The following is a 7,685-nucleotide window of genomic DNA, read 5'->3' as shown; positions in this document are numbered from 1 at the left end:
GTTCAACCAAAACTCCAGGGCTTGCTGACTTAGCATTTACTGATCCTATTTTATAACTGCCTGGGCAAAACTGAATTTTTTTAAAATTAGTCACCTCTTGAGGGAAGAAATCTTGTCTGATTTGTCTGTGTGTCTACCCCAGTGCCTGGTGTCTGGCAAAGGATAGGTGCTTAGTAATTGTTAGTTGAACTTTGAGTGTTACAGTGGGTTGAATCGTGGCCCTCCCAAAGATATGTCTACATCTTTGGAAAAAGGGTTTTTGCAGATGTTAAGACTCTCAGGATGACATCATCCTGGATTATCTGTGTGGATCCTAAACCCAATGACAAGTGTCCTTATAATCTTTACAAGAGAAAGAAGAGAAGATACAAATAGAGAGAAGATGGCCATGTGAAGCCAGAGACAGAGATTGGAGTTATGCAGCCACAAGCCAAGGAACATCTGGAGCCTCCAGAAGCTGAAAAAGGTGAGTAAAGAGTCTCCCCTAGAACCTTCAGAAGGATCGTGGCCTTGCCAACATCTTGATTTCAGTCTTCTGGTCTCCAGAACCGTGAGAGAATACATTTATGTTGTTTGTCTTAAGCTACCGCGTTTAGGGTAATTTGTTACGGCAGCCCTAGAAACTAATACAAGTATCAGTTGGAATGTATGAGTTCTGGAATTCCCTTATCTGTTCAGTATAGTCCTATGGCCACTATGTATGAGAAGAGTCTCCAAGAGTCACTGTCAAAGCAGACAGCCTTGCATTCTTCCCTTCCCTCCACAAGATGAGAATCTTTCCCACACAGAATGCATAGTGTGAACAGGGCCCCAGCAACCTGCCCATCCATCATCTATTTCTTAGTGTGCCTGATGACAGGAGAAGGCATAGAAAGTTGGGGTTACAATGTTTCTGGTCCCCCATACTGGAGTACTACCCAAGCTGTCACCCAAGCCCATAGTTAGGGAAAGCCACTTAGCCATCCTCCCAGAGACAGGGATCACAATCTTGGCCTATTCCAGCTGATAGGAGGGCAGACATAGATAAATCTATCCATAGTTACCAAAAGCTGAAACTCATTGCTATCAAGTCAGTTCTTACTCATAGTGACCCTGTAGGACAGAATAGAACTGCTCATGGGTTTCCAAGGCTGTAAATGTTTACAGAAACAGACTGCCACATCTTTCTCCTCTGGAGTGGCTGGTTAGCAGTCTTCCAGTTAGCAGCTGAGCACTTAACCACTGAACCACTAGGGTTCCTTACAGCACCTCATTATTCAGATACATATCCAGTTCAGTGGCCCCAAGCTACCAGACTTAATGAAACTGAAAAGAATCCCTTGGTCCTGACTCCTACAGCAAGCCTGGCTACAGACTAGCCCAACCTCCCGGGGCACATGTAAACTGTTCAGAGACCATTCCCTCAGGAATCCCTTACCCAGACCTTCTTTTCCTGGTAGACAGGCCACTAGGACCCCAGCACAAATTGCCTTCACGAGTCCTTGGGTGTGTCTGCTATAGTTAGTTGCAGTGGAGTTGATTCCGACTCATGGCGACCCGATGTGTGCGGAGTAGAACTGTCCTATGGAGTTTTCAAGGCTGTGAACTTTCAGAGGCGGATCGCCAGGCCTGTCTTCCGAGGCACCTCTGGGTGGGTTCAAACCACCAACCTATCAGCTTGTAGTCAAGTGCTTAATCGTTTGCACCACCCAGGACTCCTTTGGGTGTGTCTAGAACCCTGGATTAAAAAACACTCATTGTGCTTCTACCTCAAACTTGGTATGATAGGAGCATAAAGAGACCTCAGAAATAATGTATCTCCTAAAATATTATGACCCAGTAGGAAAGGTTAAAACAAATCACATTTATATAGGTTCAAAGCAGAAATGACAGCAGGAGTAGTTCAGAAGAGAAACATCCCTTGCTGATAGGCATGAAGCAGGATGAGGAGAAAGGTTGGTGTGGGCAGGTCAGGGAAGGGGCTGTGGGGAAGGCAGCATGTAAGACCTTGCCTTATCAGCAGAATTTCATCTTCTTGGATGCCCACATCCTTTGAGTCATATCCAATGAGTCACACCCAACGAGTCATATCCAAGTCTTCCCCACTACCTTCCTGCTGTCCCTTCTCCTCCTCTTTAGGATCACTGGAAAAATTTTAGAAAGGAGAGAATGTTCTGGTGATATTAGTTAAATAGCTCTCTCTCTGGTTCTCTATTTGAAGCTGATTCCTTAATTATCCACCATTGCCTGGACATAAACGCATCTATGTATATTAATTTTTGCTCCACTTAGCAAAGTGGTCACTTAATTAAATGTCTTCAGTTGTTTTATTGGGGAAAAAAAAAAAAAACCCACTCCCCCCTCCAAGGCGTCCCTCCCTGCTGCTCAACTCCTCTGTTGTGCCGTAAATTCAAACATACTATTTGTTGCTTTCCATTCAGTTCATTTGTAACCCCGATGCCACTGCATTTGTAGGAACTGATATTAAAAAGTAATATCCGAGACTAAAGTCGCTAGACTGTTCAGTAGATTTTTAAATTGAAACCAAAATTATACAGATTTTTCATTCTGATAATTCCACCAATTCACTAATTCTTTAATCTTTACAGGTCATTGAACGGTTCCACATTAATGACATGTAGTTAAGAACAAATTTTACACTTTTTCCTTTTTTTTTCCCCTTGAAAAATGTTTCCTATCATTTGTAAATTAGAAAGAACTTGTTCCATTTATGGTCCATTTATTTAAAATAATCGAATGCATGGGATCTGGCTGAACACTGTGTGTAATGATGCTTTTAAACAAATTACCATTTATTTATAAGCAAGAAATAGACTTTTAAAAAGCACCCAGACTTGGTTGCATTATTAATGGTATTCTTCAGGTCCAACAGCTCTGGGGTGTGTGCGTGTGTATGTGTGCATGTGTGTGTGTGTACACGCCTGCATGCACGTGGATGTGCGCACACACAAGAATGTGGACTTTGTTCCAGTGCAAAGGTTGAGGAATCGAAATAAAAGAAAAAAAAACAAAACAAGAAAAGGCTTCTAGAAAAGCAGCATGTTTCTCCTTTTCAGAAAGTTGTAGGTGTTGGTGAAATCCAGGCATGACGAGCCATCCATCCCAGATTCTCTACTGTGAATGTGCAGTTGCGATCACAAAGCACCCAAATCTAAAACCAGAGTCAGCCCTAACCTAACCTGTTCAGTGTGCTAGGCTGAGTTCGCGGAACAAACAGAAAAAGTCCTTCATCCTAACTAAGGCAGAAGCATGTGCAAGTATGCAAAGCCCTCCTCATCCACCAGTGGCCTGGGAGTTCCTACTTAGAGAATAATTGCATTTTCATGAAATGCTGGAGAGTTAATTGCTTGGATTCAAGTATTGTAAATTACTATTATTCTTTACCACATGCTATTGCAGGGAGGAAAGTGTTTATCCTGTTAAGTGATATTTAAAGAGCTTAAGTTGTAGCGAGGGGAGATGGCTGACTGTGCTAAGAATTAATGGGGAGATATTATTCTGGCTTTAACAGCTTTGGCCCTGTCCATGTGTAAAACAATTCTCATTCCTTTCCTGCTATCTCTTTTCTTCTGTACTGACCAAATGATGAATAAATAAATACTGAATGGAGGCTAGGACTTTCGATATTCAATCCCAGCACCATATTCCCTACTTCTGACAAGTGAGCAATCCTCAGAGACCACTTTCCAGTTCCACCAAAGGAGAAGGAAATGAGAGATAAAGGAGAAAGGATGAAAGGGTGGAAGAAAAGGTCAAGGAAGAAAAATAAAACTATGGAACCAGAAGAATCAGAACTGCTAATGAGAGAAAAGTAACAATTTTTCAGGTTTGGGAGAATGTGTGGATGGGATTACTTCCTGCCCATAGTTTTGGGGAAATCATTAAAAAATAAATAAATAAAGGAAAGTGCTTAAAACCAAGATAAGTAAAGATAACTTTTGTATTGCTAGCACAAAGAACACATGCCTGACATCGATGAACGAATGGTGTTGTGCTGGTTTTCAAAAAGGTAAGGAGGTAGATCTGGATACTGCAAGCTAGTTGCTTCAATCACTAGCAAAACAATAACCAATTACTAAACCAGTGGTTTTTGAAAGCTTAGGGAATAAGGAATGACGGCCAGGTCCCACAAGATAAAAAATTTACCAGAAGAATCTCATGGTATTTTTTCCATTGAGTTGTCAGTAGACCAGGTAAATCTAATTTTCAGTCAGCTATTTGACAGATGTTCAGTCCTTTGTAATTAGGAAAAAGTGAGTTTGTCAAATAACTGGTAGAACATCTGTATATAATGTCATAAATAGGACTATTTCAATCTAGATAAAACCCCTAGTTGAATGATATTGGCCCAGTGATTATTCTTTGTATCAATACTTGTTTATGGTCATCAATAGCAATAGGGCTCTGTCCTTGGCCCTGATCTATTTTTTCTCCCCAGCGTCTTATATAGATGTAGACAGCATGCTCGTCAAAATCTGAAGATGACAAAAAGTTGGGAGGATAGTAGAATAACTGAATGAAATATATGCAGGTACCAACCTGACAGGAATAAAAACAAATTTCTCAATATGTTCAAAAAGTCAACTGTTCGTAGATAGAGACAGAGAATACCCTAGCTAAATAGCAGTTATTCGGGGTCGTGGCGGGGAACCTTAAGTTGTCTTAATTAGCTACGAGTTCAATATAAGAACGCTATGTGATGTGATTGTCAAATAACCCAAGGTTATTGGTGTTTGTATCCACAGGGACTACCACTGGCAGATGGTAGTTGGTTGAGGAAAATGGAGGGAGGATTCTACACAGCTTGGAGAAGACAAGTCTTTTGAAGGATATGACTGCTGTCTTTAAATATCTGAAGGGCCATCTTTTAGAAAAGGAAGAAGTTATGTTCTTTGCTGTCCCAGATGAAACTATCCCAGGTGGAAATTTCCAGAAAAGGAACAAGATGCTTTGTAAGATGTAATGAGCCCCTTTAGCTGCGACGATTCTGTCGGGGGTGAGAGATTCCTTGTATGAGCTGTTGAAGAAAAGATGAGAGGTTGTATGTGGTCACTAAGATCCAGAAAATTCTGAGAGTTTTTGATTCTCTGATCCTATATCAAGAAGCTCAGCATAGACCAATGTTACATAGACTTGGGGATTGTGTGTGTATGTGTGCCATTAAAATAAAAATCAAATAAATAAGTTGGAAGAATTGACACTAAGTTTTCAACTTTTTATTTTTCCAAGTAAGTACATTAATATTTAATAATGAAGAATAACTTTCAAACACCACATCCATTGTTTCACGGTAGAACATTTTGTAACGCCAAAATCTAGAATTAACAAAACCCCAGAATAAAGATGAGTCTTTATGTTGAATAAATTTAGCATTATGAAGAAAACTCTACTTTCCCTACTTTTCTCACTTTGCTACAGAGGAGTAGAAATTCCCTCATAATCAACACCGGCATTTGGAAACCACTGATAAAGGCAATATCAGTCAGGGTACCAAGTCCATTCAGCATTGTCACACATGAAGCTGGGGTAAAAATGTTGGGGTCTCCAGAAAGGGTAAGTCTGGCTTTCACTGTGTCTCCCGTCTGCTGCTATCACCAGAGGCTCAGTCCTCACCAAAGTAAATCATCAGCTCCATGCCTTGTCAGCCATTTAGGACAACGAATGATGTCAGAAAAAATAAATAAATATAAAATGGAGCCCTGCCATTTTTCTAAAAAATAATTGGCAATTGTCTCAACATTTAACCCCATCTTATTTATTTAAAAATTCATTTATTACCCAGTGATTGGCAAAGCTATCTTTATCATATACTAAGTTATTCTATATATTTAGGTATGTTTCCGGGATTCTGTTTGATTTGTCTGTTTATTATTGCATATGAACCAAACATTTTAAATTATTATGACATTATTATAATTATTAATGCCTGGAAAAGAAAGTTCAGTATTGTTGTTTTTTCAAAATGTTCTTAGTATTCATCTACATATGTTCTTCCAGATGAATTGTGATTTGGTCAAATTGCAGAAAGAAAAAAAAAGCTTCTCTTTAGTATTTTGAGTTGAACTATTTAAATTTGAGATAAATTTGGCAACAGCTGGCACCATTCCCTATTAAATCTTCTCATCTAGGAATATATTGTTCCATTTCCATTTATTCAAGGCTTCTTTTATGCCTCTCAGTGAAATTTCATAGGTATATTCCTTTAAGGTGTTAAAATTATTCTTGTTAAAATTAGTCTTTTTAAGTATTTCTTTCTCTTATGAATGGGATTGTTTTTCATTATAATTTTTTTTCTAGTACATGAAGAATCTTTTTTTAATATTTATTTTATAACTGACCTTCTACTGAACTTTTGTATTAATTACTTTTTAGTTGATTCACTTGAGTTTTCCAAGAAACTTTATGGCTATTCTTTGCTAATATTCATCCTTTTTTTTTTCTTTTCTTATTGCATCAGCTAGAACTTCTTGAAAAATGTACAATAAGAGTGATGATAGTGGGCATTACTTTATTATTCCTTATTTATTAGTGTAATTTCAGTGTTTGTCAACCAAGGAGATGTAACCCTTAGGAGACTGTGTAATAAACCCTTGGGGTAAGGGATATGGAAGGAGAGTTAGCAAACTACTACTCATACCCCCTCCTCATGAGATATTGAGAGGCTCCTCTTGAAGTTCTGTTACTCACAGTTTAGAATCATTTCTATAGTGATCTCCCATCAATAAAATGTGTTGTATTCTTCAGGTGTATCTGTGGAGAAACATGTTTAGAAATGGAGAAACAAGTGTTTTATTAATTCACTATCCATTTGATATTTGCTAGTTGTTTAAGGTAGATATTCTACAGGAAAGTATTATTATCTATGTTACTAAGAGTTTTTGATTTTGTTTTTTTTTGAGTCTGAGATTAATGTGGACTTTTATGAAATGTGTTTTGGAAATCTGATATGATTATATAATACTTTTTCAAATGTTTAGAGTTTTAGGTTTCTGCAATAAACACTACTTGTTAGTAGTAGTATCTTCACCACACTGTGGATCACAATTTGACAATGTTTTGTTTAGGATTTTTGCAACTCTATTCATCTTTATACCTTTAATTACTGCTAAATCCTTTATATATCCTATGCTTCAGTCAAACTGACCTGTATTCTGTGCTTTCCAACCTCTGTGCCTTGACTCATATTCTTCCTTATGCCCTTCCTTCTCCATTTCCATGTGCCCAAACCTCAAACAAACACTACCTCTTCCATGTAAGGCTTCCCTTAAAAGTATAATTAGATATAACCTCTTCCTCTTCTACACTTACCTTTTTCCCATATTTCTCTAATGTCACTTATTTTCTATATTGTGTTACAGTTGTTAACTTAGATTATCTCTTCTATTAGACGGTAAACTTCTTGAAAGATCCATGTATGATTTATCTTTGTCTTCTTTATGATGTTTTAGGATGATACCGAATAAGTGCATTGTGAGAACGTGGTCTCTGGAATCAGCCTGCCTGGTTTTAATCCTGGCTCTGCCTCGTTCTAGCTTGGTGATATTGGATAAGTTATTTAATTTTTCTGCTCTCAATTTCCTCTGTAAACTAGCTATATCAATAATACCGACTTTACGGAGTTGTTGTGAGGATAATCAGGTAATATGAATAAAGCACTTGGAATAATGCCTACTACAAATTTCGTG

At 38.2% G+C, this 7,685-nt stretch overlaps 1 long non-coding RNA gene across 1 annotated transcript; it reads left to right on the top strand.

The window, feature by feature from the left end:
- The first annotated feature begins 428 nt into the window (after nt 1-428).
- LOC111821560 (uncharacterized) lies at nt 429-5,279 on the top strand. The gene is made up of 3 exons (XR_002824937.1): nt 429-466; nt 3,951-4,009; nt 4,746-5,279. It is a non-coding gene; the product is annotated as an uncharacterized LOC111821560 (long non-coding RNA).
- The last annotated feature ends 2,406 nt before the right edge of the window (nt 5,280-7,685 follow it).

Source organism: Trichechus manatus, unplaced genomic scaffold (assembly GCF_000243295.1).
Source record: "Trichechus manatus latirostris isolate Lorelei unplaced genomic scaffold, TriManLat1.0 scaffold00006, whole genome shotgun sequence".
NCBI classification, from domain to species: Eukaryota; Metazoa; Chordata; class Mammalia; order Sirenia; family Trichechidae; genus Trichechus; species Trichechus manatus.
This window is presented reverse-complemented; position numbering and strand designations above follow the sequence as displayed.